The sequence below is a fragment of the Arachis hypogaea genome, chromosome 6 (assembly GCF_003086295.3).
Source record: "Arachis hypogaea cultivar Tifrunner chromosome 6, arahy.Tifrunner.gnm2.J5K5, whole genome shotgun sequence".
NCBI classification, from domain to species: domain Eukaryota; kingdom Viridiplantae; phylum Streptophyta; class Magnoliopsida; order Fabales; family Fabaceae; genus Arachis; species Arachis hypogaea.
The window spans coordinates 68,034,760-68,060,023 of record NC_092041.1 but is presented as its reverse complement, the minus strand read 5'-3'; the positions used below and the strand labels follow the sequence as shown (position 1 = coordinate 68,060,023).

Here is a 25,264-nt window from a genome sequence, read left to right as displayed (position 1 = left end):
CCATTGGCTTAGCATCATCTTCCAATAGGATCTTGTGCATGTATCTGGCTGGGCTAATGCCCTTAAGATCACTTATGGACCACCCAAGAGCTGTCTTGTGTGTCCTTAGCACCTGAATTAGTGTTTTCTCTTCCTGTGGCTCTAAAGCAGAGCTTATGATCACGGGAAAAGTGTCATCCCCTCCCAGAAATGTATATTTCAGGGATGGTGGAAGTGGTTTGAGCTCGGGTTTATGAGGCTTCTCCTCTTCCTGAGGAGTTTTCAGAGGTTCTTTTGTTTTCTCTGGATCCTCCAGATCAGGCTGAACATCTTTAAAAATGTCCTCTAGCTCTGATTTGAGACTCTCAGTCATATTGACCTCTTCCACCAGAGAGTCAATAATATCAATGCTCATGCAGTCGTTTGGGGTGTCTGGATGCTGCATAGCTTTGACAGTATTCAACTTAAACTCATCCTCATTGACCCTCAGGGTCACCTCCCCTTTTTGGACATCAATGAGGGTTCGTTCAGTTGCTAGGAAAGGTCTTCCTAGAATGAGAGTTGCACTCTTGTGCTCCTCCATTTCAAGCACCACAAAGTCAGTGGGAAAGGCAAATGGCCCGACCTTGACAATCATGTCCTCAATTACACCTGATGGAATTTTAGTGGAGCCATAAGCAAGTCGGAGGCATATCCGGGTTGGTTTAACTTCATTAGTCAAACCAGGCTTTTTGATAGTGGATGCAGGTATCAGGTTGATAGTTGCCCCAAGATCACATAGACCTGTCTTGGTACAAGCATCCTCTAATATGCATGGTATCATAAAGCTTCTGGGATCTTTAAGCTTCTCTGATAAGCTTTTCAGAATGACTGCACTGCATTTTTCAGTGAGAAAAACTTTTTCAGCTTCTCTCCAATCCTTCTTATGACTTAAGATCTCTTTCATGAACTTAGCATAAGAGGGTATTTGATCAAGTGCCTCTGCAAACGGAATCTTTATTTCAAGAGTCCTGAGATAGTCTGCAAAGCGGGAAAATTGTTTATCCTGTTCTGCTTGGGGAAGTTTCTGAGGATAAGGCATCTTGGCTTTATAGTCTTCAACCTTAGTCGTTGCAGGTTTACTACCTACAGAAGTGGTTGGAGAAGCCTGCTTAAGGGGGTTGTTATCAGCACTTGTAGGTGTCTGATCCTGCATTGGCATTTGAACGCCAGAATTGGGGGCTGTATGGGCATTTAACACCAGATTGCCACCCTTTTTTGGCGTTTAGATGCCAGAATTGGTCATTCACTAGGTGTTTAACGCCATTTTTTCACCCTTTTCTGGCGTTTGAATGCTAGAATCATTCCTCTCTGGGCTCTTACTGTCCTCAGAGGGATTTTGGGCGGTGGGTTGGTCATCCTCTGTTAGATGTTCCTTTCTTGGCTTCCTGCTGCCTTGAGTTGAAACATTCAATGTCTTCCCACTCCTCAAATGAACAACTTGGCACTTTTCTGTTATCTATTTAGATAACTGCTGTCTTGTCTGATCTAATTGTACTTCCATATTCGTGTTAGCCTTTTTAGTGTCTTGTAGCATCTCTTTAAATTCTGCTAACTGTTTTGTTAAAAAAAGCAATTGCTGGTTGAGTTCAACAACTTGTTATGGGGGACTAAGTTCAGTGGATACTATTTTAGCCTCTTCTTTCATGGAGGACTCACTACTTAAGTAAAGACGCTGATTTCTAGCAACTGTATCAATGAGCTCTTGAGCCTCTTCAATTGTCTTTCTCATGTGTATAGATCCACCAGCTAAGTGATCTAGAGACATCTGGGCCTTTTCTGTAAGCCCGTAGTAGGAGATGTCTAACTGCACCCACTCTAAAAATATTTCAGAGGGGCATTTTCTTAGCATCACTTTGTACCTCTCCCAGGCATTATAAATAGATTCATTATCCTCTTGTTTAAAGCCTAGGATGTCTAGCCTTAGCTGTGTCATCCTTTTTAGAGGAAAATATTGATTCAGAAATTTGTCTGATAACTGTTTCCATGTTCTTATGCTTGCTGGGGGTTAGTTATTTAACCACATCTTAGCTTGATCTTTTACAGCAAATGGAAACAGTAATAATCTGTAGACATCCTGATCTACTTCCTTATTACATACTGTGTCAGCAATTTATAAGAATTGTGCCAGAAACTCAGTAGGTTCTTCCTATGGAAGACCGAAATACTGGCAATTTTGCTGCACCATGATAATGAGCTGAGAGTTTAGCTCAAAATTGCTGGCTCTGATGGAGGCTATACAGATACTACTTCCATATGAAGCAGTAATGGGGTTAGCATATGACCTCAGAGTCCTTCTGGACTGTTCATTTCCACTTAGGTCCATGATGGAGAAAGGGGGATGATGTAAATTGCAAATAAACAATCATTTCTCTTTTTTTTAAACCGAAATTAAAAAATTAAAATAAAATAAATGAAAATCTGAATATAAGTTTCGAAAATTAAGAAGGGAAAAAGAAACAAAAGAAATTAGAAAATTAAACTAATTAATTAATTAAAAAGATTTGAAGATTTTTTTGTGTGGATTTTCGAAAAAATGAGGAGAGAGAAAGTGGTTAGAATGTTTTGAAAAAGATATGTCCTAAAATTAAAGATACTTGAATATTAATACTTGTAAGGAAAGAAAAGATTTGGAAAAGATATTATTTAAAATTTTAAAGATTGAAACTTTCTTAACAAGAAAACACCAAACTTAAAATTTTTCAATCAAACTAATAAAATGGGACAAGTAATTCGAAAATTTAAAAAGAAAAAGGATTTTGAAAAATTTTATAAAAGATTTTCGATAAATATAAAAAGAAAATTGAAAAAGAATTTATTTTGAAAAGATTTAAAAAGATAAAATTTTAAAAATTAAAATCTTGACCTGACTAACAAGAAACTACCAAATTTTAAAAATTTTGACTAAGTCAACCTAATGAGTTCGAAAATGATGAATAAATAAAGGAAAAGATATATTTTTTTTAATTTAATGAGGAAAGAGAAAAATAGAAAAATGACACCAAACTTAGAATTTTTAGATCAAAACAAAGAAACAACAAGAAAACTTTGAATGTTAAGATGAACACCAAGAACACTTTTTGAAAATTTTTTTAAGAAAGCAAAAACACAAAGGACACTAAACTTAAAATATGAAACTAGACTCAAATAAAAAACTCTAATCCAACAAAAATAAATTATTCCTAATCTAAGCAACGAGATGAACTGTCAGTTGTCCAAACTCAAACAATCTCCGGTAACGGCGCCAAAAAGTTGGTGCACGAAATTGTGATCACACTTTTCACAACTCCGCACAACTAACCAGCAAGTGCACTGGGTCGTCCAAGTAATACCTTACGTGAGTAAGGGTTAATTCCACAGAGATTGTCGGCTTGAAGCAAGCTATGGTTATCTTGTAAATCTTAGTCAGGAGATTAATGATAAAAATGATTTTGTTTATGAAAAGTAAATAACATGAAATAAATGATACTTGTGATTCAGTAATGAGGAACAGATTGAGGTTCCAGAGATGTTCTATCATCTGAATCTCTGCTTACCTACTGTCTTCTTCTCCAAACACGCATGGCTTCCTTCCATGGCAGGCTGTATGAACCTCTCAGTGAAAATGGTCCAAGTACGGTTTCCGTACGGCTAATCAACTTTCGGATTTCTCGTCTTGGATGAAAAATATCAGGCACAGCTAATCATCTGTCGGTTCTCACTTGTGTCGGAATAGGATCTCTCTATCTTTTTGCACACTATCACTGTGCCCAATATTCGTGAGTTTGAAGCTCGTCATAGTCATCCCCTTTCAGATCCTACTCGGAATACCACATACAAGGTTTAAACTTTTCAAATCTCAGGAATGCTGCCAATTGGTTCTAGCCTCTACCACGAAGGTTCTAATCTCTCGGACTCGGTCCGTGCATCAGAGACCCAAGAGATACGCACTCAAGCTGTCGCCCAATGACTACATTGAGCTCAGATAGAACGGGAGTGGTTGTCAGGCACGCGTTCATAAAGTTGAGAATGATGATGAGTGTCACGGATCATCATATTCTCTATATTGAAGTACGAGTGAGTATCTTAGAATATAATCAAGCGTGACTGAATAGAAAATAATAATAATTGCATTAATCCATTGAGACACAGCAGAGTTCCTCACCCCCACCTATGGGGTTTAGAGACTCATGCCGTAGAAGATATAATATGAGATGTAAAATGTCATGAGTTACAAAATGAATCCCTAAAAGTAGTTTTTATACTAAACTAGTAACTTAGGTTTACAAAAAATGAGTAACTAAGTGCAGATAGTTCAGAAATCCACTTCTGGGGCCCACTTGGTGAGTGTTTGGGCTGAGCTTTCAAGCTTTCACATGCATATGCCTTAAATTGGAGTTAAACGCCACCCTGGGTGCCAAAATGGGCATTTAAAGCCAAGAAGTGTGCCAGTTCTGGCGTTTTACGCCAGAAAAGGGTCTCTAGCTGCAGTTTAATGCCAGTTTGGGCCATCAAATCTCGGGCAAAGTATGGACTATTATATATTGCTGGAAAGCCTAAGATTTCTACTTTCCAACGCAATTAAGATCGTGCCAATTGGGCTTCTGTAGCTCAAGAAAATCCACTTTGAGTGTAGGAGGGTCAGAATCCATCATCATCTGCAGTCCTTTCTCAGCCTCTGAATCAGATTTTTGCTCAGGTCCCTCAATTTCAGCCAGAAAATACCTAAAATTACAGAAAAACACACAAACTCATAGTAAAGTTCAGAAATGTGATTTTTGCATAAAAACTAATAAAAATATAATAAAAAGTAACTAAAATATACTAAAAACTACCTAAAAATAATGCCAAAAAGCATATGAATTATCCGCTCATCAGGCAGCAAGCTCAAAAACTCATGCATGATGTAAAGTACTACTTGTAGGATGAACCATATCTCTTTAAGAGATGCTCGGATGTGATCATCCGACGCTGTGTTTCTGAAGAAGAAGCAAATAAAATCCTGTGACACTTCCATGGCTCAGACTTTGGAGGACACTTTGGAGGTGAGCGAATAGCCACAAAGGTTCTCCAAAGTGGCTTCTACTGGCTCACACTCTTTAAGGACTCTAGAGAGTTTGTCCGTAACTGTGATAGTTGCCAAAGGGCTGGAAATCTCCCTCATGGTCATGACATGCCTCAGCAAGGAATCCTAGAGATTGAGTTGTATGATGTATGGGGTGTAAACTTCATGGGACCCTTCCCACCTTCGTACTCAAACACCTACATCCTGGTAGCAGTAGATTATGTGTCTAAATGGGTTGAAGCAATAGCATCACCCACTAACGACACCAGAGTAGTAATACAGTTCCTCCAGAAGAACATCTTCAGCAGGTTTGGTGTCCCTCGGACATTGATTAGTGATGGAGGTACTAATTTCTTCAACAGACAGCTTGACTCTATTTTGAGCCGTTACGGAGTTCACCATAAAGTAGTAACACCATACCATCCTCAAACAAATGGGTAGGCTGAAATCTCAAATAGAGAACTAAAGCGAATTCTAGAGAGTACAATAAGTGCCACTAGAAAGAATTGGGCTAGAAAGCTTGATGATGCTTTGTAGGTATACAGAATAGCCTTCAAGACCCCTATAGGAACATCACCATATCAATTGGTGTATGAAAAACCCTATCATCTGCTAGTGAAACTGGAACACAAGGCCTATTGTGTAACACCCTAACTACCAAAGCTCACGCTTCCGGCTGCGCGACTCTGATAGCTCGGACATTACGACGACTCTTATACTATTTAATACTAAAATATGAGCCTGTTTGAAACTTTAAACCACAAATACCGTTCCCAAAAATACTTTCGTTCGATAACGTACATCCAAGGAAACCATACAACTTACAAAGACTCATGAAGAGTACATCCATATATATACATACATATATAAATAATATTACAGACATTAACCAATACGATTCCTATCCCTCTTATAGAATATATCAAGATAAAGGCGAGGGTACAATAATTAATAATCTAAAGCAATACAGAACATCACAACAATAACTAAATAAATTCTTCGTAACTTCTGCGCCCATATCCTGAAAGGGGAAAATTGTAAGGGGTGAGAACATCATCCTCGAAAGGGTTCTCAGTAGAGGGTTTTTAGGAATTACTGTAATAGGATACATGAAGATAAACAGTACCAGTGATTTAATAACCATCTTATGCCCCTTTTCAAAAATAACAGTTTACAAATAAAGTAAAGTCAGAAATCTTTTCTGAAAGAAGAACTGTTCAATTCTCAAAACATCAAAGCATTTCAAAAAGGTTTATCTATACTGAACCAAAATAACCTTTCATTTCTTATTCCAAACCAGAACCACAAAACCGAAATCAACCATCGGTCCATCTCATTCAACCACGGCCCTAGGCCCAATCAATCCAACCACGGCCCTAGGCCCAAACAATCTAACCACGGCCCTAGGCCCAAACAATCCAACCTTCAACCAAATCACCACAATCCAACAGAGTTCCAGTTGCAAACACAGATAGGAAGATGCAAGCACAAACAAACAGTTATTGCAAGTAGAACGATTAGCAATTAATCACATAGGCAAAACAAGTACAATATGCACACCCAAACAATGTCACATAGATGCATATGATGCATGCCTGTCCCTAGTGGCTGATGATATCATCTTGTCGGTTATATAGCCAACCCGACAAGTCCTGGTCGCTAACCATTGGACTGTCCCTCTGTCGTGCATCCCCAAACTCGAGTTATACTCGTTATAAACTTGATCATAAACATGATCCATATCAATCACCCTCACCGGTGAATATTTACGGGGGTTCGAGCTCATCCGGGCCTTTCACCGGCCACACTTACAACATAGGGTTAACAGAGCTTCGAGTCTCAACCTGGAGCACGTGGTGGCTAGCCACTGCTACTACCCAAGGAAACTCGTACTCAGATAGTGGAAGTGCAATTTCACAATTATCAATAATTCAGCATCAACATGCATGAATTCTCAATCATGGATCAACATCCATCTCAGCCATCCGGCTCACGGTTCAATCCAGAACCAGCCAATATTCATATCATACACAACCATTCCGGCTCACGGTTCAATCCAGAACCAATCAATATGTATAAACATACACAGCCAATCCGGCTCTCAACAAAACAGCACTTCCACATTCAAAATCATCAAATTCATGAAATTGGCATTTAAGCCATAAATCATTTTCTCTATTCATTTCACTTTGAAATCAAGTTTCAACTCTTTTCAGCCTTGGCTTTAGAAATCTCATTTCTTAAATCATCTCAGGCTCATAAGCCAAATTTACTCAAAGTGAGTTTCCTTTTTAAAACAGAGCCACTCTCGGCATTCTCTTTCCAAAACTTCCAAAACCATGGCAAGTTAAGGATTTATTTCAAAGCATTCAAAATCACCCATCCAACAATGGGATTTTATAACAAAAGTTTCTCGGCAGAGTCCCAAGTCTTTAGGGAAGGTCAACTTATATAAATTCCTTAAAATTCATTGAAACTCTTATTATCATAAATCCTCGGTTCAAGTAAATAAAACTGAATTTATTATAAGACCGATCATACAAAATCACAAGTTCCAACCCGGTCCAAAAATCAACTCATTTGAAACGGAACCGGTTCATTTGAATCAAACCATTTTCAGACTTCTTTTTGGAACCCATTTTTTCAACTCTTCCAAAATGCCTCAAACTTGATTACTCAATCAAAAGCCTAGGTTCCTTTAAAAATCACTAAAAACTCCTTTTTATATTGAAATCGATATTAAAGCATCATTCTTTCCCTTAGTGATTCAAACGGTAAAAATAGTTCAGTTCTAAATAAGCCGAACTCAATGTATAAGGTTCATCAAATAAATTAAGTTTGAAAACATAAATATCCTTTTAATAAACCAAATAATACAATTCCTCAAATCCAACCCTTTTTAAATAACCTTACAAACAAGTGTAGGATTTTGTAGAAATTTCGGCAGCACCTCCCCTAAAACTTGGACTTTTGCCACCCGGTTCGGGTCCCAACTAAACCATTTCTCATTCCTTTTCAACAGCTCAAAACCAGAAATCAATTTAAAGCAAGCTAAATCCAACAATCGCCTCAGTGGCGTATCTCAAGGATACCATTTCAAAATCAACTCAATATCGAGCGATATAACTCATTTCCAAAGCTTTAAAGAAGCGGTTCAATAACAAATCATTTGTCCAAAACCAAATCAATTAAAATAAACCAGGCTGAATTCAAAAGTGCATTCGGCTTTCTTGTCCAGAAAATCAACTCAACTCAATTCCATTCACAACGGATTAAACCCGGTTTCAAAGCTTTAAAAGAATCAACTCAAAATATTACATTTCACAAAGCCACACAACAACTCAACCAAACCAACATCCATAATCATTCAAGTCAATCAAATAATACATAAGGCAGATACAATCACCAAATACACAATATCTCACATCAGTATCCATATGTAATAATTCCAATACATAAAACATAGTTTTTGGAAAGCGCCCCTACCTCACAACAGTGGAACCACAACCCAACTCGTTAACCAAACTCCTTTTATCTCGACCCGAAATCACTGGCAATCAAAATCTCGGCTATGCTCGCTCTCTCAAAAGCAGAAACAGCCCCCAAAGGCGCAAGCAAACCGGATTCTAGCTCCTAAAACCATTAACATTACGATTACTTTATTACACAGAACAGAACACTAACGCAAGGCTTTCCAAACAGAATTTACTTACTGAAATAACAAAATAGGGCAGCCACAGCTCTATATCAGTCTAGCAACGGCTCCGTCAGTGGCCAGAAGCTCTAGTGGCTCAGCAACAAACCTCCATTTTTGACAAGAAACCCCATAAAGTTAATCTTACAACATATATTCATCCGAATCCATAGCCATAGATAATTAGAACGATTACGGTTTGAGTTTCAGAGCGCAAGGGGCTTACTGTAATGAAAAGGAATGGCAGAATGGAGCAGCGGCTCCGGCGGCTACCTCCTGCAGCAACCACACCGTCTCCCGGCAACCAGAGGCACATCGGGGTTTCTTGGTGGCAGAAGCGACGGTGGTTGGGCACGGTTCTGCCTCTTCTCCTCTACGCGACCCAGCGGCTGGCCACCATCAACAGAAATAGAGAGGTGATGGCGGCAGCTGGACTTGTCGACGACAGCGGCGGCAAGGAAACCGGCGACGACGAAGACGGCACAGACAGCGGCAGCGGCACGGCGCTCTTGGCGGCGTCCTCCTCCCTTGCGCGACCCTGCTCCGTTTGTGCCTCCAACAGCGGCAGATCGGTGAGGACGTCGGCGTTAGCACACGGCGGCGCAACGGGTCGTGCCCCTCGCGTCAATGGCCCACGCTCCCCTCCCTCACTGTCGCGCGGTTTCTCTCCTCTGGGCTCCCTCGACAGCGACGACTCCTCGGCGACGGCGCGGCTCAGCAACCGCGTGGTGGCGGCGCGAATCAGATCCTTCTTCCCCTCTTCATCCGCAACTCAACCTCTCTCTCTCTGTTCTGTTTTCATTCCTTTCTTTCATGGAAGGGAAAAAGGAAAATCGTGTGCTGATGCTGCTTTGGGGGGAAAAAGGGGGTGAAAAGGGATAAGGGCCTGCTGCGGCTGTGTGTGTGGGTGGAACCGGGTCGGGTACGGGTCACTGGGTTAGGGTTTCCTCATTTTGAAAATTAGGGTTAAGGGCATTATGGTAATTTCACATAAAATTGAGAATAATATAGTAATTGAAACTCAAATTAAATCCAACACTATTTGTACATAGAAAATACTATTTGCTCATCAATTTCACAAATTATTTTCAATAAAATGCCCAAATCTAAAAATTAGAAATGGTATACTTAATTTCTTCATTTTCCAAAATAGCAATATTAATATTTAAAACATTACTTATTTAATCCAAATCATATAAAATCTTTATTATTTCATAACTATCAACTTTATAATTCAAATATAGAAAATAATCCAATAATTGTGAAATTGGATAAAAATCATAACTTATCTCAAATCCAATAAATCAAAACTTGCCTTAATTATCTATAATAAAATAATCTTTGAAATTAAGGCTATAAATAACTATATGATTTGAGACTTGATCATAAAAAGACTTTTCAAAGATTCTGGGTCTTACATTCTACCCACCTTATAAAAATTTTCGCCCTCGAAAATTGATACAAAATGAAAGAAATCCCATAACAGTTCACCCTTGAACACATTTAAGGAAGAAGCAAAAATATCTCAAAATATAATCATATATACGATTTTCAAATACTTTGATTGTCATAAGCATAAGGATGTAAAGGTAGGAGTGTGATTGCAAGGCAAACGTTTCAAGGTAGGCTCAATGCAAAAGATAACACGGGTCAATCATGTGATAGAAGGGCAAGGCATTAAAGGCTATCAAACAGGATGGAGTTAAAACGACGTGCTTAACCTCCGCACATTAATCTCATATCAACCTCAAAGTTTCAACTTTCCAACTCCATCAAGCACTTTACAATCCCATACTCGATCCAAGCCTTACAACCACAAATTCGTTCGCAAGGAACAAAACGCCTACAACTCATACGTTGCACACCTGCCGCTTCAACTTCCGTATACACATCACGTCTTAAAGGACTAACGTATCGCGTTACTACGCCTACCAGTCGCACGTGATATCAAAACAATTCTCGAGTCTACTCAGAAGGATACAAGATTCTAGCAAGGAGAAACGATATCAAGGATAGTACTCATAGATTAGAAAGAATATATCCAATTCCAGACAAACAAGGATGCTCAAGCAATGAAGTTTGCTAGAAATAAATCGATTGACAACTTCAAAGATAACCCTTGGATCAAAGAAGTTCAATAGGATCAACAAGAAAACCAGCGCATCAGTTTGAAACAAACTCAAACTGAGTCGATGAAGTATGAGGTTTACAGAAGAGAATACTTTAAACCCCAGACAAAACTCACAGAACTCAAGAGCACAATTACAAATACTTTCGAGTACATTGTTTTTAAAAGAATCGAAAACTTGCAAGGAAGTCCCCTCGCAGTTTAAAAGAAGGTTAAGCAACAAACATCCTTCAAAAGAGTAACAAAAACATAAATGTGGCTTTGCTTTAATACAATCTCGTGTTGAAATAAATTATGCAGAGTTTTAAAAACAAGGTGCTCACACGTTTGGCTAAAAGCTAAAATATTTCCTCAAAACATTTTAGAAAGATAATTAGGTGCACAACCCGACCAAAAGTAATTCATAAAATTCAAAAGAAATCAAATGCTTGTTCGAAAATTTCCAAAGTTCATATTTAAACAAGCGTGTATAACATTCATAGCAAGACTGAAAGAGGAAGTTAAACTCTTTTTAGAAAGGAAACTCCGAGACACCAATTTGCTTACAATTTGATAAAGGAGATAAGTGGTGAGTTACAAACGAATCGGTTTCCACTAAACAAGGAAACTTTTCAAAACCTCATTTAAAATAGCGCATGACAACTTTGAAATTAACTTCGTCAAAATCGAACAATTGTTTCAATCTCAATCAAGCAATAGAAAATAAATTCCATTTAGAACTTCTTTAAAGAGAATTCAAAACTTCTTTAAAAGGTTCAAAACAAGACGCCAAAAGTGTTCTTGAAATCGCCATCTCAGAAGGATGTTCAAGAAAATTAGGTTGTACTTAAAAAGAGTCAGGCCATGCAAGAGAGGGTTTTAAATCAAGGTAGTTCAAACAAGATTCACTAGGCATGAGTCATCAAGCAAGCTTCCAATTGATCCAAAAGAATACAAAAGTTATAAGGAAAAGACAACTCAATTATTAGTAATTTCTCAAGGATAAATCTTTAACTAAAAACTTTTGTAAAGATAATGAGAGGATATATAAATGATGCACTAATTTGAAACGAATCAAGCTAACTCACATAAGAATGAGATTCACAAGATTGGAAAAACCAAGATCAATGGTAATGTTTACAAGATGTAAGAAATTAGTTAAAAACAAAGTCAAGTATGACATTCTTAGAGATGATAGGTTTAACAAAGAATTTAGTCCGTTCATAAGAAAAAAGCTATGAGTCCAACATTTTCAAAAGAACAATAGTGGCATAAACCATGTAGTATGCTAAACCAGACTCAAATCAAAATGAATCAAGTGAAGTTTATCAAACAAAACTCGACCGGAATAAAAGCGAAAAATCCTTCCTTTCCAAAATTTCGGAAAATATCCAAATACATAATCAAATGAAGATGTGCATTGGAACTGTAGTAAAATTACTAGAAAGTCAAATTGTATTTTAAAGTAAATGTTGTTCTGTAAACCAGTAAAAGTACAGGCAAGATATTAGAGACAAATAGGTATTAAACTGTATAAGAAATCTTCAAAGTTCATAAATAGTATATATCTATTCAACAGAAATTTTCATAAGAATCTCAAAAATTGGCTGTAATCACTGTTAAATAAGAGAAAAATTGAATCAACAATCTCTCTAATAATGAACTCGAAATTCGGAGTAAAAAGGCACAGCGCGTCAAGACAAGTTCAAAGCTATATCAAAGAATACATGAATCAAGAAGAACTCAAATAGAGGAAGATAGATGCAACAAGGGTTTTAAACAAGCATATGCACTTTAAGATCAAACAAGGATGCATATGAATAAAGAAATAGAGTTGAAGTATCAAACTACTTTTCAAGAGGACTAGCAAACAAGAACTTCAAGTTAGGATACGAAAGAATAGGTCGACTCGAACAGAATTCAAGACACATAACTGAGCAGCCTCGAGAAATAGTTTCTAGCGTTCCCAAAACCTGCGATTCACTTTACTCAAAACTCGTATACCATCTATGATAACCCATTAGTGCTCTCATATACATAATTCACTAGTATTAAGCCGGCCAAACTTAATATTAGGCGTTATGCAACGCAAGACTAATGGCGTTAATCAATAGACCGTCATGTGCATAAATCTCTAATTCTCGTCATTCGACAAGACCTAATACATGACAAAAGCTCAGAGTATGCAATTGAAGCATAGTCAGTCCATTCCTCAGGCTCTACAGGAAGAACTGCTCTGATACCATAATGTAACACCCTAACTACCAAAGCTCACGCTTCCGACTGCGCGACTCTGATAGCTCGGACATTACGACGACTCTTATACTATTTAATACTAAAATATGAGCCTGTTTGAAACTTTAAACCACAAATACCGTTCCCAAAAATACTTTCGTTCGATAACGTACATCCAAGGAAACCATACAACTTACAAAGACTCATGAAGAGTACATCCATATATATACATACATATATAAATAATATTACAGACATTAACCAATACGATTCCTATCCCTCTTATAGAATATATCAAGATAAAGGCGAGGGTACAATAATTAATAATCTAAAGCAATACAGAACATCACAACAATAACTAAATAAATTCTTCGTAACTTCTGCGCCCATATCCTGAAAGGGGAAAATTGTAAGGGGTGAGAACATCATCCTCGAAAGGGTTCTCAGTAGAGGGTTTTTAGGAATTACTGTAATAGGATACATGAAGATAAACAGTACCAGTGATTTAATAACCATCTTATGCCCCTTTTCAAAAATAACAGTTTACAAATAAAGTAAAGTCAGAAATCTTTTCTGAAAGAAGAACTGTTCAATTCTCAAAACATCAAAGCATTTCAAAAAGGTTTATCTATACTGAACCAAAATAACCTTTCATTTCTTATTCCAAACCAGAACCACAAAACCGAAATCAACCATCGGTCCATCTCATTCAACCACGGCCCTAGGCCCAATCAATCCAACCACGGCCCTAGGCCCAAACAATCCAACCACGGCCCTAGGCCCAAACAATCCAACCTTCAACCAAATCACCACAATCCAACAGAGTTCCAGTTGCAAACACAGATAGGAAGATGCAAGCACAAACAAACAGTTATTGCAAGTAGAACGATTAGCAATTAATCACATAGGCAAAACAAGTACAATATGCACACCCAAACAATGTCACATAGATGCATATGATGCATGCCTGTCCCTAGTGGCTGATGATATCATCTTGTCGGTTATATAGCCAACCCGACAAGTCCTGGTCGCTAACCATTGGACTGTCCCTCTGTCGTGCATCCCCAAACTCGAGTTATACTCGTTATAAACTTGATCATAAACATGATCCATATCAATCACCCTCACCGGTGAATATTTACGGGGGTTCGAGCTCATCCGGGCCTTTCACAGTGCCCGGCCACACTTACAACATAGGGTTAACAGAGCTTCGAGTCTCAACCTGGAGCACGTGGTGGCTAGCCACTGCTACTACCCAAGGAAACTCGTACTCAGATAGTGGAAGTGCAATTTCACAATTATCAATAATTCAGCATCAACATGCATGAATTCTCAATCATGGATCAACATCCATCTCAGCCATCCGGCTCACGGTTCAATCCAGAACCAGCCAATATTCATATCATACACAACCATTCCGGCTCACGGTTCAATCCAGAACCAATCAATATGTATAAACATACACAGCCAATCCGGCTCTCAACAAAACAGCACTTCCACATTCAAAATCATCAAATTCATGAAATTGGCATTTAAGCCATAAATCATTTTCTCTATTCATTTCACTTTGAAATCAAGTTTCAACTCTTTTCAGCCTTGGCTTTAGAAATCTCATTTCTTAAATCATCTCAGGCTCATAAGCCAAATTTACTCAAAGTGAGTTTCCTTTTTAAAACAGAGCCACTCTCGGCATTCTCTTTCCAAAACTTCCAAAACCATGGCAAGTTAAGGATTTATTTCAAAGCATTCAAAATCACCCATCCAACAATGGGATTTTATAACAAAAGTTTCTCGGCAGAGTCCCAAGTCTTTAGGGAAGGTCAACTTATATAAATTCCTTAAAATTCATTGAAACTCTTATTATCATAAATCCTCGGTTCAAGTAAATAAAACTGAATTTATTATAAGACCGATCATACAAAATCACAAGTTCCAACCCGGTCCAAAAATCAACTCATTTGAAACGGAACCGGTTCATTTGAATCAAACCATTTTCAGACTTCTTTTTGGAACCCATTTTTTCAACTCTTCCAAAATGCCTCAAACTTGATTACTCAATCAAAAGCCTAGGTTCCTTTAAAAATCACTAAAAACTCCTTTTTATATTGAAATCGATATTAAAGCATCATTCTTTCCCTTAGTGATTCAAACGGTAAAAATAGTTCAGTTCTAAATAAGCCGAACTCAATGTATAAGGTTCATCAAATAAATTAAGCTTGAAAACATAAATATCCTTTTAATAAACCAAATAATACAATTCCTCAAATCCAACCCTTTTTAAATAACCTTACAAACAAGTGTAGGATTTTGTAGAAATTTCGGCAGCACCTCCCCTAAAACTTGGACTTTTGCCACCCGGTTCGGGTCCCAACTAAACCATTTCTCATTCCTTTTCAACAGCTCAAAACCAGAAATCAATTTAAAGCAAGCTAAATCCAACAATCGCCTCAGTGGCGTATCTCAAGGATACCATTTCAAAATCAACTCAATATCGAGCGATATAACTCATTTCCAAAGCTTTAAAGAAGCGGTTCAATAACAAATCATTTGTCCAAAACCAAATCAATTAAAATAAACCAGGCTGAATTCAAAAGTGCATTCGGCTTTCTTGTCCAGAAAATCAACTCAACTCAATTCCATTCACAACGGATTAAACCCGGTTTCAAAGCTTTAAAAGAATCAACTCAAAATATTACATTTCACAAAGCCACACAACAACTCAACCAAACCAACATCCATAATCATTCAAGTCAATCAAATAATACATAAGGCAGATACAATCACCAAATACACAATATCTCACATCAGTATCCATATGTAATAATTCCAATACATAAAACATAGTTTTTGGAAAGCGCCCCTACCTCACAACAGTGGAACCACAACCCAACTCGTTAACCAAACTCCTTTTATCTCGACCCGAAATCACTGGCAATCAAAATCTCGGCTATGCTCGCTCTCTCAAAAGCAGAAACAGCCCCCAAAGGCGCAAGCAAACCGGATTCTAGCTCCTAAAACCATTAACATTACGATTACTTTATTACACAGAACAGAACACTAACGCAAGGCTTTCCAAACAGAATTTACTTACTGAAATAACAAAATAGGGCAGCCACAGCTCTATATCAGTCTAGCAACGGCTCCGTCAGTGGCCAGAAGCTCTAGTGGCTCAGCAACAAACCTCCATTTTTGACAAGAAACCCCATAAAGTTAATCTTACAACATATATTCATCCGAATCCATAGCCATAGATAATTAGAACGATTACGGTTTGAGTTTCAGAGCGCAAGGGGCTTACTGTAATGAAAAGGAATGGCAGAATGGAGCAGCGGCTCCGGCGGCTACCTCCTGCAGCAACCACACCGTCTCCCGGCAACCAGAGGCACATCGGGGTTTCTTGGTGGCAGAAGCGACGGTGGTTGGGCACGGTTCTGCCTCTTCTCCTCTACGCGACCCAGCGGCTGGCCACCATCAACAGAAATAGAGAGGTGATGGCGGCAGCTGGACTTGTCGACGACAGCGGCGGCAAGGAAACCGGCGACGACGAAGACGGCACAGACAGCGGCAGCGGCACGGCGCTCTTGGCGGCGTCCTCCTCCCTTGCGCGACCCTGCTCCGTTTGTGCCTCCAACAGCGGCAGATCGGTGAGGACGTCGGCGTTAGCACACGGCGGCGCAACGGGTCGTGCCCCTCGCGTCAATGGCCCACGCTCCCCTCCCTCACTGTCGCGCGGTTTCTCTCCTCTGGGCTCCCTCGACAGCGACGACTCCTCGGCGACGGCGCGGCTCAGCAACCGCGTGGTGGCGGCGCGAATCAGATCCTTCTTCCCCTCTTCATCCGCAACTCAACCTCTCTCTCTCTGTTCTGTTTTCATTCCTTTCTTTCATGGAAGGGAAAAAGGAAAATCGTGTGCTGATGCTGCTTTGGGGGGAAAAAGGGGGTGAAAAGGGATAAGGGCCTGCTGCGGCTGTGTGTGTGGGTGGAACCGGGTCGGGTACGGGTCACTGGGTTAGGGTTTCCTCATTTTGAAAATTAGGGTTAAGGCATTATGGTAATTTCACATAAAATTGAGAATAATATAGTAATTGAAACTCAAATTAAATCCAACACTATTTGTACATAGAAAATACTATTTGCTCATCAATTTCACAAATTATTTTCAATAAAATGCCCAAATCTAAAAATTAGAAATGGTATACTTAATTTCTTCATTTTCCAAAATAGCAATATTAATATTTAAAACATTACTTATTTAATCCAAATCATATAAAATCTTTATTATTTCATAACTATCAACTTTATAATTCAAATATAGAAAATAATCCAATAATTGTGAAATTGGATAAAAATCATAACTTATCTCAAATCCAATAAATCAAAACTTGCCTTAATTATCTATAATAAAATAATCTTTGAAATTAAGGCTATAAATAACTATATGATTTGAGACTTGATCATAAAAAGACTTTTCAAAGATTCTGGGTCTTACATTCTACCCACCTTATAAAAATTTTCGCCCTCGAAAATTGATACAAAATGAAAGAAATCCCATAACAGTTCACCCTTGAACACATTTAAGGAAGAAGCAAAAATATCTCAAAATATAATCATATATACGATTTTCAAATACTTTGATTGTCATAAGCATAAGGATGTAAAGGTAGGAGTGTGATTGCAAGGCAAACGTTTCAAGGTAGGCTCAATGCAAAAGATAACACGGGTCAATCATGTGATAGAAGGGCAAGGCATTAAAGGCTATCAAACAGGATGGAGTTAAAACGACGTGCTTAACCTCCGCACATTAATCTCATATCAACCTCAAAGTTTCAACTTTCCAACTCCATCAAGCACTTTACAATCCCATACTCGATCCAAGCCTTACAACCACAAATTCGTTCGCAAGGAACAAAACGCCTACAACTCATACGTTGCACACCTGCCGCTTCAACTTCCGTATACACATCACGTCTTAAAGGACTAACGTATCGCGTTACTACGCCTACCAGTCGCACGTGATATCAAAACAATTCTCGAGTCTACTCAGAAGGATACAAGATTCTAGCAAGGAGAAACGATATCAAGGATAGTACTCATAGATTAGAAAGAATATATCCAATTCCAGACAAACAAGGATGCTCAAGCAATGAAGTTTGCTAGAAATAAATCGATTGACAACTTCAAAGATAACCCTTGGATCAAAGAAGTTCAATAGGATCAACAAGAAAACCAGCGCATCAGTTTGAAACAAACTCAAACTGAGTCGATGAAGTATGAGGTTTACAGAAGAGAATACTTCAAACCCCAGACAAAACTCACAGAACTCAAGAGCACAATTACAAATACTTTCGAGTACATTGTTTTTAAAAGAATCGAAAACTTGCAAGGAAGTCCCCTCGCAGTTTAAAAGAAGGTTAAGCAACAAACATCCTTCAAAAGAGTAACAAAAACATAAATGTGGCTTTGCTTAATACAATCTCGTGTTGAAATAAATTATGCAAAGTTTTAAAAACAAGGTGCTCACACGTTTGGCTAAAAGCTAAAATATTTCCTCAAAACATTTTAGAAAGATAATTAGGTGCACAACTCGACCAAAAGTAATTCATAAAATTCAAAAGAAATCAAATGCTTGTTCGAAAATTTCCAAAGTTCATATTTAAACAAGCGTGTATAACATTCATAGCAAGACTGAAAGAGGAAGTTAAACTCTTTTTAGAAAGGAAACTCCGAGACACCAATTTGCTTACAATTTGATAAAGGAGATAAGTGGTGAGTTACAAACGAATCGGTTTCCACTAAACAAGGAAACTTTTCAAAACCTCATTTAAAATAGCGCATGCCAACTTTGAAATTAACTTTGTCAAAATCGAACAATTGTTTCAATCTCAATCAAGCAATAGAAAATAAATTCCATTTAGAACTTCTTTAAAGAGAATTCAAAACTTCTTTAAAAGGTTCAAAACAAGACGCCAAAAGTGTTCTTGAAATCGCCATCTCAGAAGGATGTTCAAGAAAATTAGGTTGTACTTAAAAAGAGTCAGGCCATGCAAGAGAGGGTTTTAAATCAAGGTAGTTCAAACAAGATTCACTAGGCATGAGTCATCAAGCAAGCTTCCAATTGATCCAAAAGAATACAAAAGTTATAAGGAAAAGACAACTCAATTATTAGTAATTTCTCAAGGATAAATCTTTAACTAAAAACTTTTGTAAAGATAATGAGAGGATATATAAATGATGCACTAATTTGAAACGAATCAAGCTAACTCACATAAGAATGAGATTCACAAGATTGGAAAAACCAAGATCAATGGTAATGTTTACAAGATGTAAGAAATTAGTTAAAAACAAAGTCAAGTATGACATTCTTAGAGATGATAGGTTTAACAAAGAATTTAGTCCGTTCATAAGAAAAAAGCTATGAGTCCAACATTTTCAAAAGAACAATAGTGGCATAAACCATGTAGTATGCTAAACCAGACTCAAATCAAAATGAATCAAGTGAAGTTTATCAAACAAAACTCGACCGGAATAAAAGCGAAAAATCCTTCCTTTCCAAAATTTCGGAAAATATCCAAATACATAATCAAATGAAGATGTGCATTGGAACTGTAGTAAAATTACTAGAAAGTCAAATTGTATTTTAAAGTAAATGTTGTTCTGTAAACCAGTAAAAGTACAGGCAAGATATTAGAGACAAATAGGTATTAAACTGTATAAGAAATCTTCAAAGTTCATAAATAGTATATATCTATTCAACAGAAATTTTCATAAGAATCTCAAAAATTGGCTGTAATCACTGTTAAATAAGAGAAAAATTGAATCAACAATCTCTCTAATAATGAACTCGAAATTCGGAGTAAAAAGGCACAGCGCGTCAAGACAAGTTCAAAGCTATATCAAAGAATACATGAATCAAGAAGAACTCAAATAGAGGAAGATAGATGCAACAAGGGTTTTAAACAAGCATATGCACTTTAAGATCAAACAAGGATGCATATGAATAAAGAAATAGAGTTGAAGTATCAAACTACTTTTCAAGAGGACTAGCAAACAAGAACTTCAAGTTAGGATACGAAAGAATAGGTCGACTCGAACAGAATTCAAGACACATAACTGAGCAGCCTCGAGAAATAGTTTCTAGCGTTCCCAAAACCTGCGATTCACTTTACTCAAAACTCGTATACCATCTATGATAACCCATTAGTGCTCTCATATACATAATTCACTAGTATTAAGCCGGCCAAACTTAATATTAGGCGTTATGCAACGCAAGACTAATGGCGTTAATCAATAGACCGTCATGTGCATAAATCTCTAATTCTCGTCATTCGACAAGACCTAATACATGACAAAAGCTCAGAGTATGCAATTGAAGCATAGTCAGTCCATTCCTCAGGCTCTACAGGAAGAACTGCTCTGATACCATAATGTAACACCCTAACTACCAAAGCTCACGCTTCCGGCTGCGCGACTCTGATAGCTCGGACATTACGACGACTCTTATACTATTTAATACTAAAATATGAGCCTGTTTGAAACTTTAAACCACAAATACCGTTCCCAAAAATACTTTCGTTCGATAACGTACATCCAAGGAAACCATACAACTTACAAAGACTCATGAAGAGTACATCCATATATATACATACATATATAAATAATATTACAGACATTAACCAATACGATTCCTATCCCTCTTATAGAATATATCAAGATAAAGGCGAGGGTACAATAATTAATAATCTAAAGCAATACAGAACATCACAACAATAACTAAATAAATTCTTCGTAACTTCTGCGCCCATATCCTGAAAGGGGAAAATTGTAAGGGGTGAGAACATCATCCTCGAAAGGGTTCTCAGTAGAGGGTTTTTAGGAATTACTGTAATAGGATACATGAAGATAAACAGTACCAGTGATTTAATAACCATCTTATGCCCCTTTTCAAAAATAACAGTTTACAAATAAAGTAAAGTCAGAAATCTTTTCTGAAAGAAGAACTGTTCAATTCTCAAAACATCAAAGCATTTCAAAAAGGTTTATCTATACTGAACCAAAATAACCTTTCATTTCTTATTCCAAACCAGAACCACAAAACCGAAATCAACCATCGGTCCATCTCATTCAACCACGGCCCTAGGCCCAATCAATCCAACCACGGCCCTAGGCCCAAACAATCCAACCACGGCCCTAGGCCCAAACAATCCAACCTTCAACCAAATCACCACAATCCAACAGAGTTCCAGTTGCAAACACAGATAGGAAGATGCAAGCACAAACAAACAGTTATTGCAAGTAGAACGATTAGCAATTAATCACATAGGCAAAACAAGTACAATATGCACACCCAAACAATGTCACATAGATGCATATGATGCATGCCTGTCCCTAGTGGCTGATGATATCATCTTGTCGGTTATATAGCCAACCCGACAAGTCCTGGTCGCTAACCATTGGACTGTCCCTCTGTCGTGCATCCCCAAACTCGAGTTATACTCGTTATAAACTTGATCATAAACATGATCCATATCAATCACCCTCACCGGTGAATATTTACGGGGGTTCGAGCTCATCCGGGCCTTTCACAGTGCCCAGCCACACTTACAACATAGGGTTAACAGAGCTTCGAGTCTCAACCTGGAGCACGTGGTGGCTAGCCACTGCTACTACCCAAGGAAACTCGTACTCAGATAGTGGAAGTGCAATTTCACAATTATCAATAATTCAGCATCAACATGCATGAATTCTCAATCATGGATCAACATCCATCTCAGCCATCCGGCTCACGGTTCAATCCAGAACCAGCCAATATTCATATCATACACAACCATTTCGGCTCACGGTTCAATCCAGAACCAATCAATATGTATAAACATACACAGCCAATCCGGCTCTCAACAAAACAGCACTTCCACATTCAAAATCATCAAATTCATGAAATTGGCATTTAAGCCATAAATCATTTTCTCTATTCATTTCACTTTGAAATCAAGTTTCAACTCTTTTCAGCCTTGGCTTTAGAAATCTCATTTCTTAAATCATCTCAGGCTCATAAGCCAAATTTACTCAAAGTGAGTTTCCTTTTTAAAACAGAGCCACTCTCGGCATTCTCTTTCCAAAACTTCCAAAACCATGGCAAGTTAAGGATTTATTTCAAAGCATTCAAAATCACCCATCCAACAATGGGATTTTATAACAAAAGTTTCTCGGCAGAGTCCCAAGTCTTTAGGGAAGGTCAACTTATATAAATTCCTTAAAATTCATTGAAACTCTTATTATCATAAATCCTCGGTTCAAGTAAATAAAACTGAATTTATTATAAGACCGATCATACAAAATCACAAGTTCCAACCCGGTCCAAAAATCAACTCATTTGAAACGGAACCGGTTCATTTGAATCAAACCATTTTCAGACTTCTTTTTGGAACCCATTTTTTCAACTCTTCCAAAATGCCTCAAACTTGATTACTCAATCAAAAGCCTAGGTTCCTTTAAAAATCACTAAAAACTCCTTTTTATATTGAAATCGATATTAAAGCATCATTCTTTCCCTTAGTGATTCAAACGGTAAAAATAGTTCAGTTCTAAATAAGCCGAACTCAATGTATAAGGTTCATCAAATAAATTAAGCTTGAAAACATAAATATCCTTTTAATAAACCAAATAATACAATTCCTCAAATCCAACCCTTTTTAAATAACCTTACAAACAAGTGTAGGATTTTGTAGAAATTTCGGCAGCACCTCCCCTAAAACTTGGACTTTTGCCACCCGGTTCGGGTCCCAACTAAACCATTTCTCATTCCTTTTCAACAGCTCAAAACCAGAAATCAATTTAAAGCAAGCTAAATCCAACAATCGCCTCAGTGGCGTATCTCAAGGATACCATTTCAAAATCAACTCAATATCGAGCGATATAACTCATTTCCAAAGCTTTAAAGAAGCGGTTCAATAACAAATCATTTGTCCAAAACCAAATCAATTAAAATAAACCAGGCTGAATTCAAAAGTGCATTCGGCTTTCTTGTCCAGAAAATCAACTCAACTCAATTCCATTCACAACGGATTAAACCCGGTTTCAAAGCTTTAAAAGAATCAACTCAAAATATTACATTTCACAAAGCCACACAACAACTCAACCAAACCAACATCCATAATCATTCAAGTCAATCAAATAATACATAAGGCAGATACAATCACCAAATACACAATATCTCACATCAGTATCCATATGTAATAATTCCAATACATAAAACATAGTTTTTGGAAAGCGCCCCTACCTCACAACAGTGGAACCACAACCCAACTCGTTAACCAAACTCCTTTTATCTCGACCCGAAATCACTGGCAATCAAAATCTCGGCTATGCTCGCTCTCTCAAAAGCAGAAACAGCCCCCAAAGGCGCAAGCAAACCGGATTCTAGCTCCTAAAACCATTAACATTACGATTACTTTATTACACAGAACAGAACACTAACGCAAGGCTTTCCAAACAGAATTTACTTACTGAAATAACAAAATAGGGCAGCCACAGCTCTATATCAGTCTAGCAACGGCTCCGTCAGTGGCCAGAAGCTCTAGTGGCTCAGCAACAAACCTCCATTTTTGACAAGAAACCCCATAAAGTTAATCTTACAACATATATTCATCCGAATCCATAGCCATAGATAATTAGAACGATTACGGTTTGAGTTTCAGAGCGCAAGGGGCTTACTGTAATGAAAAGGAATGGCAGAATGGAGCAGCGGCTCCGGCGGCTACCTCCTGCAGCAACCACACCGTCTCCCGGCAACCAGAGGCACATCGGGGTTTCTTGGTGGCAGAAGCGACGGTGGTTGGGCACGGTTCTGCCTCTTCTCCTCTACGCGACCCAGCGGCTGGCCACCATCAACAGAAATAGAGAGGTGATGGCGGCAGCTGGACTTGTCGACGACAGCGGCGGCAAGGAAACCGGCGACGACGAAGACGGCACAGACAGCGGCAGCGGCACGGCGCTCTTGGCGGCGTCCTCCTCCCTTGCGCGACCCTGCTCCGTTTGTGCCTCCAACAGCGGCAGATCGGTGAGGACGTCGGCGTTAGCACACGGCGGCGCAACGGGTCGTGCCCCTCGCGTCAATGGCCCACGCTCCCCTCCCTCACTGTCGCGCGGTTTCTCTCCTCTGGGCTCCCTCGACAGCGACGACTCCTCGGCGACGGCGCGGCTCAGCAACCGCGTGGTGGCGGCGCGAATCAGATCCTTCTTCCCCTCTTCATCCGCAACTCAACCTCTCTCTCTCTGTTCTGTTTTCATTCCTTTCTTTCATGGAAGGGAAAAGGAAAATCGTGTGCTGATGCTGCTTTGGGGGGAAAAAGGGGGTGAAAAGGGATAAGGGCCTGCTGCGGCTGTGTGTGTGGGTGGAACCGGGTCGGGTACGGGTCACTGGGTTAGGGTTTCCTCATTTTGAAAATTAGGGTTAAGGGCATTATGGTAATTTCACATAAAATTGAGAATAATATAGTAATTGAAACTCAAATTAAATCCAACACTATTTGTACATAGAAAATACTATTTGCTCATCAATTTCACAAATTATTTTCAATAAAATGCCCAAATCTAAAAATTAGAAATGGTATACTTAATTTCTTCATTTTCCAAAATAGCAATATTAATATTTAAAACATTACTTATTTAATCCAAATCATATAAAATCTTTATTATTTCATAACTATCAACTTTATAATTCAAATATAGAAATAATCCAATAATTGTGAAATTGGATAAAAATCATAACTTATCTCAAATCCAATAAATCAAAACTTGCCTTAATTATCTATAATAAAATAATCTTTGAAATTAAGGCTATAAATAACTATATGATTTGAGACTTGATCATAAAAAGACTTTTCAAAGATTCTGGGTCTTACATTCAACCAATTCCTCAAATTGATACAATGAAAAAATCCATAAAGTTCACCCTTGCACATTTGAAAAGCAAAATATAAAAAAACAATATACATAAATACTTGAGTCATGAAAGGAAAAGGTTGTGATTGCAAGCAAATTTCAGGTAGCTCAATCAAAGATAACAGGTCATATGTATAGAACAAGTAAAGCACAACAATGAGTTCACTGTTAACTGCAATAATCCATATCAACCTCAAAGTTTCAACTTCCAACTCATAAGCACTTT

General features: G+C 38.1%; 3 long non-coding RNA genes across 3 annotated transcripts; all 3 read right to left on the bottom strand.

Moving 5' to 3' along the window:
- Nucleotides 1–5,806: 5,806 nt before the first annotated feature.
- Nucleotides 5,807–9,672, bottom strand: LOC140173463 (uncharacterized). The gene is made up of 4 exons (XR_011862352.1): nucleotides 8,983–9,672; nucleotides 8,776–8,865; nucleotides 8,549–8,695; nucleotides 5,807–6,083 (listed from the first exon to the last, which is right to left on the bottom strand). It is a non-coding gene; the product is annotated as an uncharacterized lncRNA (long non-coding RNA).
- Nucleotides 9,673–13,214: 3,542 nt separating this feature from the next.
- LOC140173462 (uncharacterized) lies at nucleotides 13,215–17,086 on the bottom strand. Its single transcript, XR_011862351.1, has 4 exons — nucleotides 16,397–17,086; nucleotides 16,190–16,279; nucleotides 15,963–16,109; nucleotides 13,215–13,491 (listed from the first exon to the last, which is right to left on the bottom strand). It is a non-coding gene; the product is annotated as an uncharacterized lncRNA (long non-coding RNA).
- Nucleotides 17,087–20,626: 3,540 nt separating this feature from the next.
- On the bottom strand, nucleotides 20,627–24,434 carry LOC140173461 (uncharacterized). Its single transcript, XR_011862350.1, has 4 exons — nucleotides 23,809–24,434; nucleotides 23,602–23,691; nucleotides 23,375–23,521; nucleotides 20,627–20,903 (listed from the first exon to the last, which is right to left on the bottom strand). It is a non-coding gene; the product is annotated as an uncharacterized lncRNA (long non-coding RNA).
- Nucleotides 24,435–25,264: the final 830 nt, after the last annotated feature.